Genomic DNA, 17,966 nt, shown 5'->3' with positions numbered 1-17,966 from the left:
TTCAAAGCCCAGTGAACCTACTTCTAGAATTTATATGATCCCCATTCTTGCAAAATTACTAAAAGTGTAGATACTTTAATACATATCACTTAACATTTTCAAAAGGAAAACAGATTTCTTTATTGAAGGAAAATTTATTCAATAAAAATAATATTGTTACCTAAGTACTGAGCATAAAAATGAAAAAGTATTAAAAGACTGCTCTCAAATTCACTTGTATTATTGTCTGAAAAATAATGCCCATGTTATTAGTTGTAGCAGCAAGAAAAAAGAGTAGTAGAGTATAGTTAATTACTGGGTTATAGATACAAATAATTTTGTATTAGTAGAGTATGAAAACCACATTATATATTTCAAATAGAATATATTCAATTTAAAATGAGAGTCCACTTTTTAAATATCTTGCATTAGTGAATAAAGCAGAGGTGACTACTTGTTTTTTAATTTTAATATATATATATATATTTTGGAGGGGAGGTAATTAGGTTTATTTATTTTTTAGAAGAGGTGCTGGGAATTGAACCCAGGATCTTGTGCATGCTAAGCATGCACTCTACCACTTGACTATACCCTCCCCCCTACTTTTTTTTTCTTGCTTTAATGTGACTTCATTCATTTAATACATTTATCAGGCACCTATAACAACCATACACAGGACTCAGCACAGGTTATGCAAGATGAATAATATAATGTCCCTGACTTCAAGGAGCTGTAGTCTAGTGGAAAAGATGAGCAGAGAAAAAAAAAAAAAAAGCAATTACAGAACAATCATTTCTTCAGTAGGGGTAGGTAAAAGTGCTAAAAACAAGTATAACTTAGAGAATTTCAAAATAAATATGAGTGTTCTGTGAAACACTATACAGAGGAGAAAGCATCTAAGAGGGCTCTTCAAGTTAGAGTAGAAGTCAGCTAGTGGGCAAAACAGAGGACCAGTCATTCAAGGCAGAGGAACACATGTGCAAAGACATGGCGGTGAAAATGCACAGACAGACTTCTGAGAGTAGCATCTGATGTAAGCATCTGACAGATAACTCTTGGCTGTAATATGAAGTATGAAATAAAATGTGCTTTGAAGTTTTCTGCACCATGGCCCATAGTAGAAATTTTATTTTCATTATGGCCCGGTATACACACAGAGATGCATAAAGTAAAAATGGAAACATAGATTCCACAAAAATAATGCTTACCCTTACTGTGTGAGACATATTTGATAATTTCTACTCTGGTCAGTTCATTCTATTCTGAAAATCCAATGGTCATGATCTACTAAGTTGATCTCATGAAGTTTGAACCATAATTTAAACAGAAACCCTGTTAGCAAGAGAGGCTAGGAAAAAGACACAGCTATCGCTGAAGTGGGGAATATTGAGAATCTAACACTGTACCCAACCAAAAAAATACATAAGGATGAAGAAGAGGATGGAGTCATTACACTTTACTGTAAACCTTGTCTCATTGTCTGCCTTCCACTTGGGGATGAGACCTTGGTTTTTTTTTGTTGTTGTTGTTGTTGTTGTTGTTTTTTATTAAGCTCACTGTCCCCTAACACATTACCTGGCACAGACTAAGTGTTTAATAGGTCTTTGATGAATGAATAAATAAATACATGAATGCCAGGTTGGAGAGATGCTTAGAAGATGAAATCAAGAACATACCCAAGTAATTGGACGTAGCATGTAAGCCAACATATTACAAAAATAAAAGTTAGACTTGTAAGGGTTTTGGAGTACCTGTAGAAAAAATTAGTACAGGTAGGTACACCATCATCATACTTCCTACCTGGAAGTGAACATATCTTTCTCAAATTATGGCGTAAACCAACAAACCATCCAGATATTTATTTAGATCATTTTTCTGTTATTTTGTATGGAGAAATTAATAAAGTTATAAATGAATTGTATATTTGATGAAAAGTTCTGTAATTCTATCCAAATGCCTAACTGTAAAAAGGCTTTTCTTTACTATATTTTGAATCACCAGTTCTTGATCTTTGCTGTAAAACTAGAAAAGGATTGTCTTCAGTTCTAGAGAATATTTCATTTGAACATAGTGTTGGTGGTGGACGCAGGGTGAGAGAGTACCTAGTCCTCCTGTATGGGCATCAGTAAGTGAAGCTGCAATTTCAGTGGGCAGGCCAAGGTCCTTTGCTGCCTCTGATGTAAGTGAGCCCATTTCCAAGAGAAGCTCCAAGAGGCAGCACTTGGTTTCCTATTTTGCTGAAATTGTCTGCAATCAAGTCTTCCCAAACCAGTCATCTTCCAGAAACTGTTGTCCCAGCCTTTCTCTGCCAAGTATGTCCATTTGCACACCAGGGAGCAAAGAGATCTTATTGTGACACCTGTTGCCTTTCATGATAAGAGGTCTGGGAGATCAAAGACATGTGCTGCCTTATCCCAGCAAGTCTCTCCCAAGTTCTTTTTTAGCCACAGAATCTTCAGGGCCTGCATTTCCAAGGACAGCAGGCCCCCAGTGTACTGCAGGATGCTGTGTTTGGTTTCTGTGATCCTGTGGACCTAACTGACTGACTGGTGGTCATGGAAACATAATAACGTTGTGAAGGGAATCCCCTTCATGGTTCATTGGTAAAGGATGAAACTGCTTATTCAAAACAAGAGAACAGAGAACATGTGGCATTAAACCCAAGTCTTAAAGCTTTTTTTTAAATTGACCCCTTGTGCAACATTCTCTAGAACACTTATCCCAGATTGTCCTTGGAAGACTGCTCATGGTTGTTGAACTGAGGCTCCCACTGATTAATTGGCTGGTCTATGCAAGCCAAGAGGGTGCCCCTTTGGTCCACCAGCCCCTCATGGATACTACTTGTCTCAACGTCCACACCCACATAGTAGCTACCCGGTTCCTGATCTCCATCAAGCATTGCCATCCCTCCAGTTGTCCAATCTGAAATCCACTTTTATAATATGTTAATTATGGATTATTTACCTCATTGTATCTAAATTCAGAGGTACAAGACAAATGTTTTCCATTGAAATTGTGAACTGTTAAACAAAATAAAATAAATTATTGTAAGGGGAGGTATTTTGCATTCTTTCAGAGAAACAAGTTTTAGAGTTTGTGTATAATTGTAAAAGGAACAGCAGCATAGAGTATACATTCAGAAACAAGATAGTAAGTGGAATACAAAAGGAAAAAAGATTTCATTACCTCAAAAATTTTTAAATCTTAATAAAATACTGTGACTATATTTTAAGCCATTTTTATTTTAAACTCCCAACAAATAAGAATGAACAAGAGTTACAGGAATTATGTAGAAATTAACTCAAGTTAGTCATTTTAAAAATATTTTTAGAAGCAAGCAATAGTGAATTGCTAACAGTTCAGGGTTTCTGTTCTTTTATTTCATTTCTTATCCTTTCTTGTCTGTTTCTTTTTTTTTTAATTTTCACCTGAGACTTTCCTTTCTATGTCCCTGTTTTGAAATCTCAAAGGAAGAAAACAACTGTCTCAAAGATAAGACACTTCCAAGATTACATACCAACTTTTATAAAAAAAATTCCATTAAAAACAGCACTTTAAGTGTATTAAAAAATATATAGCAAACCAATGTACAGAAATGTTGAAGTTCCCTATCCAACTGGTACACTTCAAAGTATACTGCCTAATCAAATACTGAATCGATAAAACCTGGTGATAACACTGAAAATAACCAACTTGATATATTCTACCTATATATTTAGAATGTTAACTGGATAAAAGGCTTGTGTAATAAGATCTTTACAATAAAATTATGGCTTCTCTCTCAAATAATCATTTTTTAATAATGGTTTCCTTGTTTATCACTTTTCCGGTATACTTAAGCACTTTTTAAATCATTTTCTTGCTGGAGACTCAATTATGCTGGCAGCTTTATGAATTCCTTTGTATTTGTAAGGCAGACACGTTGCTTGTTTATATATGGGAATGACTATCTGAATATACTGTTGGGAGGCTGTCCTAGTGCCTTCCCACTTATTGTCTGCTCTCGGAAGTGCTTTAATAAATTATTTCTTAAAAATAACGCTTAATGTATGTTTTTTTCCTTTTGTACTACCTAATTTCCATTTCCTTTAAAGACTATTTGTTTAAATTTTCTATAACAAATAATTGAATTAATTTTTACATATTATGTATTTTTTTTTTAGCAGAATACAACAAAACAATGAAATGCCTAATGCTGATCCAAGATACTCTAACCAGTGTTCAGCTGGTCTGGAGTCTTTAAATACTAACTATTCTGTGGAAGATGGACATAATCACACGGATAATGTAGATCCTTGGAAAAAGATGCTCAGGTAATAACAGTAGTGGTAGGAACCATAAAGTTCCCCTAACGTAGTCTTCATTGTAATGGGAAATTTATAATAAATATGAGAAACAAATAAAATGAATATTATACTAGTCAATGATAATTGCTAACAAGACAAAACAAAGCATACAAGGATGATATGGGATGGAGGTACGCTTGAGGATTTAGAGGGGGTGGCTACACAGACTGCCACTGAGATGTGACTTTTGAGTAAAGAGAAGGCATATGAAAGTGACTTGGCTAGCTGCGGTGATGCTCTAAGATCATTCCTGTCAGAGAGACTAACGAGTGTAACCATTTGAGGCAGAGGTCTGACTGATGTTTCTGGGAACTACCCGGAACCTTATTTGCTAGAGTAAAGTCAATGCATGGGAGAAGGTTGGCAACGTGGTCAGAGATGTAATGGGAAGAAGATTATGCAGGTTAGGCTCTGTTAAGGCGAAGATTATGCAGGTTAGGCTCTGTTAAGGCTTTTTGCTTTAATTTAAGTGATATTCATAGCCATTTAAATGAACATGAGTGTTAGGTGCCCACATAGTTGTAGCTAGCAGACCAGATCAATTTTAAATTATTCCATGCTGCAAGATCAGTCATTTCTCCTCATTTTTTCCATCTTGAAGATCATGTTGATATCTCCTGTTCAGTGAAGCCTCCTCTAGTGCTCTTCTCTCTCTCAGTTTATATTTTTATTCATTTTCTTTCAATTTGTGATTTGGCAAGTTTGGGAATGAGATGGAAATAATGACAAGTTTAATAAGAAGTCTATATTTTTGAACAATTGGCAAACCTAGTTAAGAACGTCCAACATACTGAACATCCAACAGAATGAATTCTGATGGGTAAATTTTGACCTTCATATCAGGTCACATTCCTATATTCGAGCTTTTTTTCTTTTTTGCCTCTCACAAATGTATATTTAAGAAGAAGCTTGAATTTGATTAAAATTATGTATCTGTTTCCCTACACAGCCTGTTTCCCTAAGCTTGGAAAATGAAAAAAAATGTTTACTGTCATAGACAAAAACATATAAATGCTTGGTTTATATATATATAAACACATTTATAATGCTTAGTATAACATAATTACTTGGTAACATTACTTAGTATAATACTATTAATTAATATAATTACTAAAGTAGAACTTCAGTTTAAAAATAGGTAGCAATTATTTAATGTCTGTATATTTGCATTTTTACATGTTTCTCCAACCAAGTTATTAGTTTCAAATCTTAATCTTACACCATTTCTTCCTGAAATAACTACAGTAGCAAAAATGCTTGTCAATAGGTTATCTTAAAATAAAGAGACATTACAGAAAATAGTATGAAACTATGCAGTGACTATGTAGATTGTATGACATGTTTTTAATTCCTTACTAATCTCCATTTTTAGAAGCTGTTCATCTCAGCTACACTCATTGTTTCATCCTTCCATTTTATGGCTGATGTAGAAGACTTCAGGGGTTTTTCTTGTTTTCCTCTCAGGCCAGAGCATCTTAGCTTTCCAAGAAACACATCTCCTGCCTCTTGCGTTGGTGGTTGCTGTCCCACATGCTCACATTTTGAACTGCTGTGCTTTCCTTTTCCAGGAATTCAATGTCTATTCAGTAGTAGTGTTTGTCTTATAAGCTCTTGATTATGGTTCACTTTAAAATTAGAAAAAGGAAAGCTATTTTGCTGTTCTTGTTAGGGCAGTTTGGGTTTAATTTTCTTCTTCTACAGCTTTGCTTTCTCATAAAAAAAATTATATTTTTTCCATTGACAACTTATTTTTATCTGGAAATATTCTCATTCTTTTTTCTCATCTTCTGAATGCTAAGACTCAAATTACAGTTACTTTTTTTTTTCAGTTTTACTACATCAGAAATGATAGTTTCCTGAGTAAAATAAATAATTGAATGCACACACAAAATATTTCCAGAATATTGTATTATTCAAAATGCATAATGTTAATTAGAATTATCTAAATACTCATTTTAAATGTCTTGGCATTTTAAAGATTCGTAGTAATAAATTCTAAATTTCACACTTGATAAAAATATGCATTAAGATTAAGAGGTCCTTTTTTTAACTTAAAGAATGGCAAAATATTGTCAATATTAAAGAAACAAATGCTTGTTATTTGCCAATCAAGATCTGATTTTTCTTAATTGTATTCCTGCTATTTGTCCAAATTGTGCAACAAATATTTATGTTCTTGAAGTATGCCATGTTTATTCTAGATTTTAGATTATGGCAGTAAACAAATACACTTGCACTCATGAAGCTCTGCTTTGGTGTCAGATAATACTAATTTACTGAATATTTATTAAATAATAATATTTATTACTTCAATTTGAAACAATATATGAGTAGTAGATTATGCTATCATTTGTTTGGTTATGTCAAACAACTTTTTTGCACAGCCATGGAAGGTAATAAATCACTAAGATAGAATTCACTAGTAATTTACTAAACTCAAGTGACTGAAAATTTAACAGAGTATATTAGATTTAGATTTCACACTTAAAGAGAATCTGAAATAAGCAGATTAATTATAAAAATATATTGATCATCTAATAAAAAGAAAAGCTTTGCCACTATAACATTGCTAAAGATGTTTTTGACAAAGTAAAATTGAAGAAAAATTCTTTCATCGTGAAGGGTTTATCATTGATTTTTCTTTGTCAATCTTTTTGTGCAGGTTTTCCCAAACCTCCACAAAGCAATCATTTATATCAAAGGAATTCCTTTTGATGCCAAAAGTCAGCTATCAAACATATGGCTTTCCCATGTTAAATATGTAATTAATTTTTCTTTCTTAAAACATCAAGCTAAAACATAGCTGTAGTTACTATATATTTTTAGACATTTATAAAATCCAGAACAGTGTAAGGAAATGCAGCTAACAAATTATGCATCTCTTTTAGTAGGTCTTTTTATATACCAGATATTTGGATTATAAAGAAAAACACTTTATTGTAAGAACTTCCAATGTACCCAGATGGAAATCTATTGTAATGCAAAAGATAAGCCCATATGCTACGAACTGGCAACAGCTGTTTCATTTTCATCCTATGGGATGAGGGAAGAACAGAAACTGGAACACCTTGATGAATATTAAGATGCTAAGGAATAGGATACTGGCAACATAATTCTACAGATTTTAAATTCTTTGTGGTAATATCACTAAACCTAAAGGCAGAGTGACAAGACACTACATCCACACATTACAATTATCTGAAAATTGAAAATCTTCCATCAGTATAACAGTAGTGTGTTTGTGTTTATACCAACACAGCTTAAATTTCTTTGAGCTATTTTACTGAATTAGCCAGGTGTTCCAAAACATTACAGACACAACCTAAGGAAGGGCATATGTTTAAAACTTAACATCAACCAGTAATTTTTTTAAAAGCTAAAATAGACTCTACGTAGAGTCTTTATCATACAATGTAATAGGTAAAATTGTTTACCTAATGAGGCAAAGTGCTTCAAGAATTATAGAAAATTACGTATTATGTTTTTTTTATGCAGTAGTTTTGTTCTACAGTCTCAATACAATTTGCATCTATCTAACAGTACCTATAAAGCTGCATTAGTGGTTTAGGGCACAAGATTTCAAGCCAGATGCTAGGATTCAAAATCAGATTTTAACATCACTTAGTTGTGTGAATTTGGGAAAGTAACAATCTATGCTAAAGCTTAATTATCAATCTTAGATATGGTTGGAGATTTATCACGTTAAGTGTCTAAATAGCCAACTCAATTTTGCCACTATCTACCCAGAGATAGAATCAGATTCCACAGGTAAAGTTCTCAGTCCCACAAGACCACCTTCCACTTCAACTGCAAATCCAAAGGCCAGGTTACCTGTGTTTGATCAGCTGCAAATTGAAATTTCCAAAGACCCCTGCTCCTTGCATTCAATTAATTTGCTAAAACAGCTCACAGAACTCAGGGAAACATATTACTTACTAGATTACCCATTTATTACAAAAGGATATAACTCAGGTGAAGCAAGATAAGAGATGCATAGGGCAAGGTATGCCCTAGAGGTCAGTGAGTGAGACTGAAAGTTCCAACCCTCTAATCATATGGTTGGTTCTCCAGCCAACCAGCTCCCATCCTTAAGTAGGGTCTGAAAGTCACCCCCATTATATAACAAGAGACACTTTTGTCACTCTCAGCACTTAAGAAATTCAAGGCTTTGGGGAGGTGTGAGTCAGGAACCATAGACAAAGACCAAGTATATATGAGAAATATATTTTGGTTATCTGAATAACCAAATATATATTTTTAGATTATGGATCACAATATTAAAACATTGTACATGTCTTTGTTTTTAGCCTTTTAAAATTACTCTGTTTTAGATCCTTCATATATGACATTGTGTTCTGCTTTGTGGTTTGTTTCTGAATGAATTTCATGCTTTAAAATATGTTGATTATCATTTTCTTATTTTTTTAAGATAAGTAATTTTTTATAAACATATTTGATTTTCTTTTGTTTACACTGTGGAATAAGAGAGGTCTGCAAAATTCCTAGCTAACATTATTATCTTCTGTCAGTATGGTAAAATTGTTTCTTCAGTGGATTTATTTATTTGTTTGTTTGTTTTGGTTAGTATAGGGAGAAGCTGTGTATCTTCCAGTGTTTTTATTGTCTTTTTTTGTGTAGCATTACCATACGTTTTCTATTTTGCTTATTTTATTGCCAAAGGAAATTGCCTTGCTTTTGAAATGTGATCTCCAGTAGGGATATCTTTTCAAGACTTGCCACTTCAAATTCTAGGTATTTCTAACTAGACGAAAAGAATCTTTTCACAATGTTATGTTATGTATATCAGATCACCACGATGTACTCTTTATCTTACAATCTTCTATGCCTCAATAAAGCTGAAATTAAATCAATCAATCTTACTTTTAACAGACTGCTCTATCAGTTACCTTGTATATGATTTCACACATACACAACGAGTATGAGGGACTTCATCTTGCTGAGGGTGGTTTTTCAATTGTTGAAGGTAGTCTTTAATAATTAAAGTTCATTGGTTCCTTTTTACTTTTAAAAGGTGGTCAGTAACTATTTTAAATTAGAATGTGTCTGGAATTATATTTCTACTGGACAACAACAATCTAGACACTTCACAGTATTTAGGGAGGTGCTTTTTTTTTTTTATAAACTACATGATTTCAGTTGTCTCTTTCTTTTAGAGTGATGTTAGTAGCCAGTGAGGACCATTGCCTACACCCACTTTTTCATTAGGTGTTACAAAAGAGCAAGATTCTAATTCTAAAACCCATTCTTAATTTTTTAGTTAAAACCATTATATAAAGCATTATTTTTTTAAGCATTATTCTTAAATTTGGAATTTATGGTACTTCTTCATGTCTACTTTTATGTTTCAGGTAGACAACAATTTTGAGCAAATTATACATTTTTTTGAATATTGAGCATGATGCTTAATAAAATAATACAAATCAAAATACGCAATCTAAAAAACATCACACACAATAACTTAAAGATACATTGATTGATTGCAAATACTGACTGGTATACATAAAATAGATAAACAGGTTTATCCTGTATAGCACAGGGAACTATATTTGATATCTTGAGGTAGCTTACAGTGAAAAAGAATATGAAAACAAATATATGTATGTTCATGTATGACTGAAGCATTGTGCTGGACATCAGAAATTGACACAACATTGTAAACTGACTATATTTCAATAAAAAAAAGTGAAAAAAAACCAAAACGAGAAAATACATTGATTGAAATAAGCTACCATTTGTTTGACTGAATTGAACTGATGAATGCTGGCTTTATAGAATCTTACCAAATTTTTTAAACTGTATTGAATATTAAGAACATAATATGATTATGTGAAAATCATAATTTTTAAATCTGTGAAATAAGTCTAAAGAGAACTGTTTCTTACATTTTCCTTCTGAATACTGTCAAACCACCGTGAGCTATTTGTGTATCAGGGAAGAACAAGTATGGCTCCATACTGGATCTGTGTTTTTCACGTTTGTATTCCATCACTTTTGCTACAAGTTGATCACTTAAGGGATGTTGCCTGAAGCTTTAAGTATACATATTGGCCCATCTCAGGGAACCCTGCCTCCCATTCCTGAGTATTAAGCTAAAACACCTTTGTTTAGCTCACAGGAATCACCCTGACCAGGCCTACCTATAAATGGCTACAGGATAGGAGAAATGAACACATCCCCTACCCTTCAAAGTCTGGCTGGAATCAGGAAATATTTGCAACAATTTATCCCCCACCCTTTTTTTTTTTTCAAAAACTCCTCACCTCCCCCTCTTTGTTTTATAAAAGAAACAAGCATCCAAACCTGGGCAAAATGGTTCTTTGGGGCATTAATCCACCATCTTTTTGGTCTTGTGGCTTTTCAAATAAAGTTGCTATTCCTTGCCTCAACAACTGGTCTCTCAATTTATTGGCTTGTCTGCAGCGAGCTGTACAAGCTTAGACTCCCAAAAACTTTCTTCTTCTGAGAACATTTTTTATAAGCATCACACTTCCAGTATAGTTTTACAGTGTACTCTTTAATAGTAAAAGTAATTTTTTTAGAATTCTCAAAAGGATAAGACTATGATTTTACTAGGAGAACTACTCATACTTTTTTTTTTCTAACAAATAATAACTAAATTTACCAACTTAAATTGCAATGAAGAAAATTCCTTTTCTTATCTAGCAACACAGCAATTGCTTGCTAAAAAGCTGATGATTAAAAAAAAATTCAGATTCTTTTTTCATTACAAGAGTCATTGTAGATAAATAGAATATGTAATATTTCATGCTATTTGTAAACTCTATGTAATTCCTAGAATCAAATTCAAAAACTGGGGGTTTAAAATCATTCAATTCCCAAACCATTAATTTGTTATGTAAATTAGATAGGGTAATATAGATATGGGGATGGAGTTTTATACTATAAATCAACCCCCTAAAGTCTTTAGACTAAATTTTATTGAAGATTTCATCAATTGCCTACTAATCCTAATAATAAGGAACATTAACAATCCTTCACAATGTAATTTCCTAGTGAATTTTCTCTCAGTTTTGTTTCTCCCTAATGCACCCTATACAAACCTAAATTCATCTGGCTAATTTTTGTAACACAATTGTACTGTTAATTTTTAAATAAATGAAATCTTGTAAGCAGCATAGGCTATTGAGGGCTATATTTCTCACTTTTACAGGATGGTCAGATTTTTTTTAATTCAGATTTTTTTTTAATTTAAATAAATCATTGCTTCTTGTACTTGCATAAAAGTTCAATAGAAAACATAGCATAGATTACCACACAATTTAAGTTTTATGTTGATAAAGATATATTTTGAGCATTTACAGGTATTTTAATAACAGTGTACACCAACAAATTTCTGATCACAATTAACTTCTAGCTGCAAACGAAATGTGGGAAATTAGAGTTTAAAAAAAAACCTTCTCTCTCTTTCTCTCTCTCTCTCCGCCCCCTCCTTCTCTCTCCTTTTCTTACTCTTTCTTTCTCTCCTACTGTCTGTCTTCCTGCCTTTGTCTCCTTCTCTCTCTCTCTCCTCTTCCTGTCTCTCTCCAACCTCTATCACTGAACATATATGCCAATATTTTATGGCAACATCAAAACAAACTGACTATAGGATTTATATGAGAGGTTAAAGATTTTTTAACACTTTCCATTTGCTAGTAACAGAAATTTTCACCTTTTTTAGACAAAATTCACCTCTTTTGGATGAGGACATATCTACATCTTTCTTCTAAATTTCTGCTTTTCTTATAAAAAAACTTCTTAAAATGCAAAATTATTACTGAATATTTTACTGAAATAAAGTGTTTTATCTGTATTTACTTTTACTGTCAAAAAGTCCATAATCTTTCCTGTTGACTGAGTCCCTAGTCACCAGCTATAATTGATTAGTTTTAAACTGTGTTAACTTGAGGAAAAAGAAACAAAAACAAAAACAATCTGAACTTGGCATTTTCTGTTGAGCGAGCCAAAAGCTGAATATTGTCATCAGTGATCTTCCAGAAAGGATGGTACTCAACTCAGAAACATGCATTTTAATCACTGAATAGATTTACCTATGGTGATGGTTGGTGGAGGGTAGAAGGGAGTCATAAGAGGAGGAGCATATTCTTGTTTCTCATCTGTTCTGGTGAAATCTCTGGATAAGCAAAATGCCATAGCTTTGTGAGCTCCCAGCAATTTGTAATTTCTTTACACACACAAAAAGACCTTAAGTATTCATGCCTTTTGTGCTTCTGCTTGCTCCCATTCCACCCTTTTCTGTGAGCATTGTCCATACCTGCATTCAAAATGACTGCAATTACTTCACACTGTGGTAATGAAATGGCTCTCAATTTAGATATGCCATACTCAAATTTGCAAAGAAAATATAACTTGTTTACTCTCTGTAGATAAATGATACTGACTTCCTTTCTCCTACCATGCTTGCGACTTTACAGCAATCACTATTTCCAGTTAAAACAGTATCTTCCAAGTCACTCAGTCACACTTGGGCAAATTCATGGTCTCATAATGCCTCTTTCTTCTTATGTTACTGCTTCTGAATATACTGGATGAAAAGGCAGGTCAACAATGATCTCGTGTGATCTGTGGTTATTAGCAAGATTTGTGTTTTAGTTCCTCTGAATCCTTCCTAGTCCTTCTCAGGCATTTTAAAAGCTATAAGACTTGGAGACTTTCTGTGTGAGTGAGTGAATGAGAGTGAGTGAGTAAGTGTGAGAGTGTGTGTGTGTGCGTGTGTGTGCATGTCTGTGCGTGTGTGAGCGTGTGTGTGTGCGTACACGCTGTTTTGGTTTCTTTCTGGTCAGTGCTCAGTTTCCTTTCCTGGCTGAATTGGATCAATCATGCTTGGTGCTGTAGACTGTTCGTAAATCTCACCTGCATGCTCCATCTGGCTTATCCCTACCCCATCACATCTGTGGCAGCATCACTTTGTCATTTGCCAAAGAAATTCTCATGGTAGGCTTCCTAGACATTTACTCACTGCCCCCATATGGCCGATGGGAATTCCTGAAGACTTTCTAAATCACCTGAGAATGGGAAGACTTTGAAGTTCAGACTCAATCCTTCTCTTCGTTTCAGAAATGCTGCCTTTGACCATGCAGGAGGCTTATATAGGATTCCCTGTGGCACTGGTTCTCCCGCAGTATCCAAACAAAGAATGGGCCATTCGACTCTTTGCACTCCATGACAGGAGCTGAGTTCATACATCCAACTACATGTCTTTCATTCACCCACCCATATCCTCCGTCCCCTACACTCCACCTCTATCCCTAACTTGAGTAAAGATGGGCTTAGTGGAGTAAACTCCACAGTAAAGGCATCATTGACTAAAAAGTCCATCCTTTAAAAATTTTGGAGACATTTTGTTACATGAGCCAACCAGGCTTTGCTTTAGATATGAAACAACGAAAAGCTGAGAACTAGTGATAACAAACTTATAAATATTTTAACTTAATATTCACAAAGACCATCCTAGATACATTAACATTTACTTTCATGCATCATCTCCAGATAAATTTTAAACAAAAATAAAAGTTAGGAAAACACCAAAATTTATAAAGATCAGTATTATAAAGGAATATATTTAAACATAGTTATGATAATATTTATGCAAATGAAATAAAGCTTACCCTGTTCGAAATGATGTAAGCTATCTCCCAAGGCCTTATTTCCTCTAAAATTTTATGACACAATATATACTTATGGTGCTACTCAAATAGTAACATCTCATATTGTCACGATTTTCAACTTGTATCATGCACTCATATATACACAAGTTAATCAAAAACCCTAAACTTGTTTTGACAGTACCTATGATTATCCAGGATTCTGAACAAATTGGTTTTTGAAAAACAATGAGTTGGTGCAACAAAGTGCAGGCAAAACTCAGAAATAAGTCATCTTCTTAGTTCCTTCCATTCGACTCCCTTAGCCTTCTGAAACTGATCCCCTTGCCCTTATTCTCCCCCTCCCAATTGTCTCTAAGGGCTGCTTTGGTTTCTCTTACTCACTTTTCCAAGGACTATCTTATTGCCACTCCCAAAACGGGGAAACGACCTTACTGGAAAATTTACTATTCTTGCACTCAGTTTGATAGGCTCTAGGAGTTCTTATTTTCTTTCTTTCAAGAAAATATTTCTCTGGATGAAAGTGAGAGGGAATAAAGAAAGGGAAGTAGAACCCCACACAAAGAAACAAGATATAATCCTACTGCAATGTGACAAAGAGATTAGTCTTTATCCTCTAGGTAAGGAGTGGCTCTTTTTAGTAGGTTGTATAATGCCCGCACCTCTGAAAATGTGCTTAAAGATTCCAAGAACCTGTGAATCTTTACAAAATAGATATCGCAAATAACAAATATAATTTGGGGTTAAAGGTGATTAATTAAGCCTTCTACACAGATTTTCACAAGTGAGCAGTAACAAACTCATTTTCCTTTTTCAATTATTCATCACCTAATAGTCATATAAAATACTTCCTGTTATAAACCTTAACATCAATGCATATAATAGAGGTTATTCTCAATTTGTTTTAAAAGAAAAAATAAATGATGAGATGACAGTCCCAATGTAGACAGAGGTTTCTGCAAAGTTAGATATGAAATAAGTATGTTTGCTACTTTTAGAAGGGATCTATAGTATAAGCATTATCAACATTTTCATTAACTTTCTGTATCATTTCCTATTATGAACTGCTTATCAATCCTCAATGCAGCCAGTTCTAGCTTTCCATTAAACTTATCTGAAAGGGGGTGGGGTGAGAATAAGACACCAACAATAGTACTGAAAACTTTTATTGATAGATTATCCAAGTTTAATGTGAAGTTTCAGAAAAATTTTGATTAAGTACTGATTACTTTTACCAAGGCTTACCTTCATGATAAATATCAATTTTTAACTTTTCCCTGCTGTCCTATGTGCCCTTCCTCACCCCTCTGCTCAAATAATGGTCTTCAATACAGAGAAGAAATAAATTAGGTCTCTAAACACATTTTAGAAACATTACCAGGCAATAGATTTTCAAAGCTGAGTTTTTCATGTACATTAGTTCATAGCTTGTTCCGTAGTTTGAATGTGTTTCTGGTACCAAGACTTAAGACTACTTTCACCTAGGGAAATTACTGTTTTAGGACTAGGACTGGGGAAGCCAGAAAGGAAGAGTAGAGATGTGTGTGGATAGATTAGATAAAGGGGATTGGATTTGGAGAGACAATTTACACAAAAATAGAAGAGGTACTGATCAAGATCTGAGTCTTGGAAGAGGAGTCAGCTTTTCCAACATAAGGAAAATATATTAAAAAAAATCTTGAGGAAGATCACTCTGGTGGGTCCCTGCCAGCTTATTCCCTGAGGGTAAGTTTCTAAATGAGCTAATCTTATCATGAGCCTACAACAATATATATATACTTTTAATATTAGCAAATTGATTGCAACTTTATACATACAGAAAATATACTGTGACCAAATAAAGTTTATACAAACAATGTAAAAATCAAATAATGTAATATACTAAACTATTAATGTAAAACTCCCAAAAGACATCTTGAATGAACAAAGTCACTTTCCTTAAATTGTAGAGTCAGACTTGAAAAAATGTCATTTGAAGTGAAGTAAGCCAGAACTTATTATAAAACAGAAACAGACTCACAGATGTAGAAAGCAAACTTATGGTTACTGAGGGGAAGAGGGTGGGAAGGGATAAATTGGGAGTTGGAGATTTGCAGATACTAACTAATATATATATAAAATAGATAAACAACAAGTTCATACTGTATAGCACAGGGAACTATATTCGATATCTTATAGTAACTTATGGTGAAAAGAATATGAAAATAAATATATTTATGTTCATGTATGACTGAAGCATTATGCTGTACACCAGAAATTAACACATTGTAAACTGACTATACTTCAATACATAAATAAATAAATAAATATATTTATATATATATAGTATAAATAACTGATAGAAGAGTAAGCAGGTTATATATGCCATACTTTTATTGGAAGCTAACCCATCACACATTACTTCAGCTGGATCATAGCCAGAGAACCAAAAGAATGTAAGCCCTTGATTCTTTAGAGGCTGGACCTCAGCCATTCCTCCTCAAAACAATGGCTCAAGCCTCATTCTTCTGAAGGGTTCCAGAAGCCTCGTGCAAACAGATAACAACACCCTTTTCCTATCTTTCTCTTCTTAGACACTCCTCAAGTCTGTGACATTTTTGAAGACTATTTCTCAATATTGTCATTAAAATGTTCATAGTATATTTGTGTGCTCTTTGTTTTTAATTGAAGTACCATTACAGTGTGTCACTTTCTGGTGTACAGCACAATGTCCCAGTCTCACATATACACAAATATATCTGATGTGCTCTTTATTAGATACTTTGAGTTTAATAAGCAGAATATATTCATAAAAGTGATTTCTTTGCTTTGGGGATATTTCTTCCATAAACTTGGGAACTATAAAACTAGTCAAATAGAAAGAAATATGCATATAAATATATCTCTTTAACAATAGCAGTGTTCTAAGTCACCAAAAGAATTTCTCTACATAAAATGGATAAGATTATTGTTTATTAAAACTATATGATAAGGAAACCATACTTGTTCACATACATATTCTCATCCATTGTAAAAACATTTGGAATATGTGCTTTCAATTTAGACTCTCTCAGATTACTAAGACAGGAAATCAAGCACAGAACATCATGACATGATCTATGTTGTCCTATTTGGTAACTGATCAACTGACAGTATTTTACTGTTTAAAAAACCAGTAGTGAACACACACTTTTTTCTGAAGATAGGGAAAATGGCTTGGTGTCCTATTTATATTTACCAACTTCTGTAATAAAATTGAAAGCAGTCAATGTTTACTTAAGTGATAATGAATAAAAGTACCATGTATTTTAACTATGATAGAATACAAAATGAGTAAAAAGATTGGTTTCAATATTACTATTTTGTCTGATGCCTAAGAAAATAACATATTACTATGTTAAAAGTATACAGCCTCGTCGATCTTAGGTTTTCACTAAAGCTGTGGGTACAGATCTGTCCCTCTTTTTGACACAGCACTGACAACAGCCCTTCCCATAGAATGATGAAAACCTAATGCAATCAGAATTTCTAATCTCCCTGCTACAATCACAAATTCTTTCCTTGATGCTCTGCCAGGAAGTGTTTCCTCTGAGAACAACACTCAAATTTTGCATTACAGAACTCAAAACCACTTAAACTCAAAGCATTTTAGATATCCACATGTACACTAAACTTGAAAGACTGAAGTTGAATTCATATGGGGGGGCGGTCTCTGATTTGCAAGAAGAAATTATAAACATTTCTTTTCTGTCTTGAAAATTAAGTGCTCCATGGATGAGATCATTGGTTTTGTATCAAGTTTGATTTAGTTTTCTCATTTCTTTGGGGACGCTGTGCTTTTGTGGTATGTCATGAATAACAGAATAAAAGGCAAGAATGCAGGGTTCACTTGCTTAAGATTCACCATAGTAAAAAACTGTGCTTGAGTATGTGTGTGACTGTGTGTGTACAAGTGTGCATGCACATGTGTGTGCTTATGAGCACATGTGCACGTGTTTATATGTCTTGCATTCGG

The 17,966-nt window shown here is 33.6% G+C and overlaps 1 long non-coding RNA gene and 1 pseudogene across 1 annotated transcript in view; both read right to left on the bottom strand.

Moving 5' to 3' along the window:
* The window catches only part of LOC140698069 (uncharacterized), a 211,962-nt gene that overhangs the window by 180,605 nt on the left and 13,391 nt on the right, over positions 1-17,966 (bottom strand). The gene's annotated exons all lie outside the window — the stretch shown is intronic.
* On the bottom strand, positions 2,002-2,878 carry LOC102529428 (FGGY carbohydrate kinase domain-containing protein pseudogene; annotated as a pseudogene).

Source organism: Vicugna pacos, chromosome 1 (genome assembly GCF_048564905.1).
Source record: "Vicugna pacos chromosome 1, VicPac4, whole genome shotgun sequence".
Taxonomy (NCBI): Eukaryota; Metazoa; Chordata; class Mammalia; order Artiodactyla; family Camelidae; genus Vicugna; species Vicugna pacos.
Note: the sequence above shows the minus strand (reverse complement) of the source record. Positions and strands in the feature narration are given on the sequence as shown.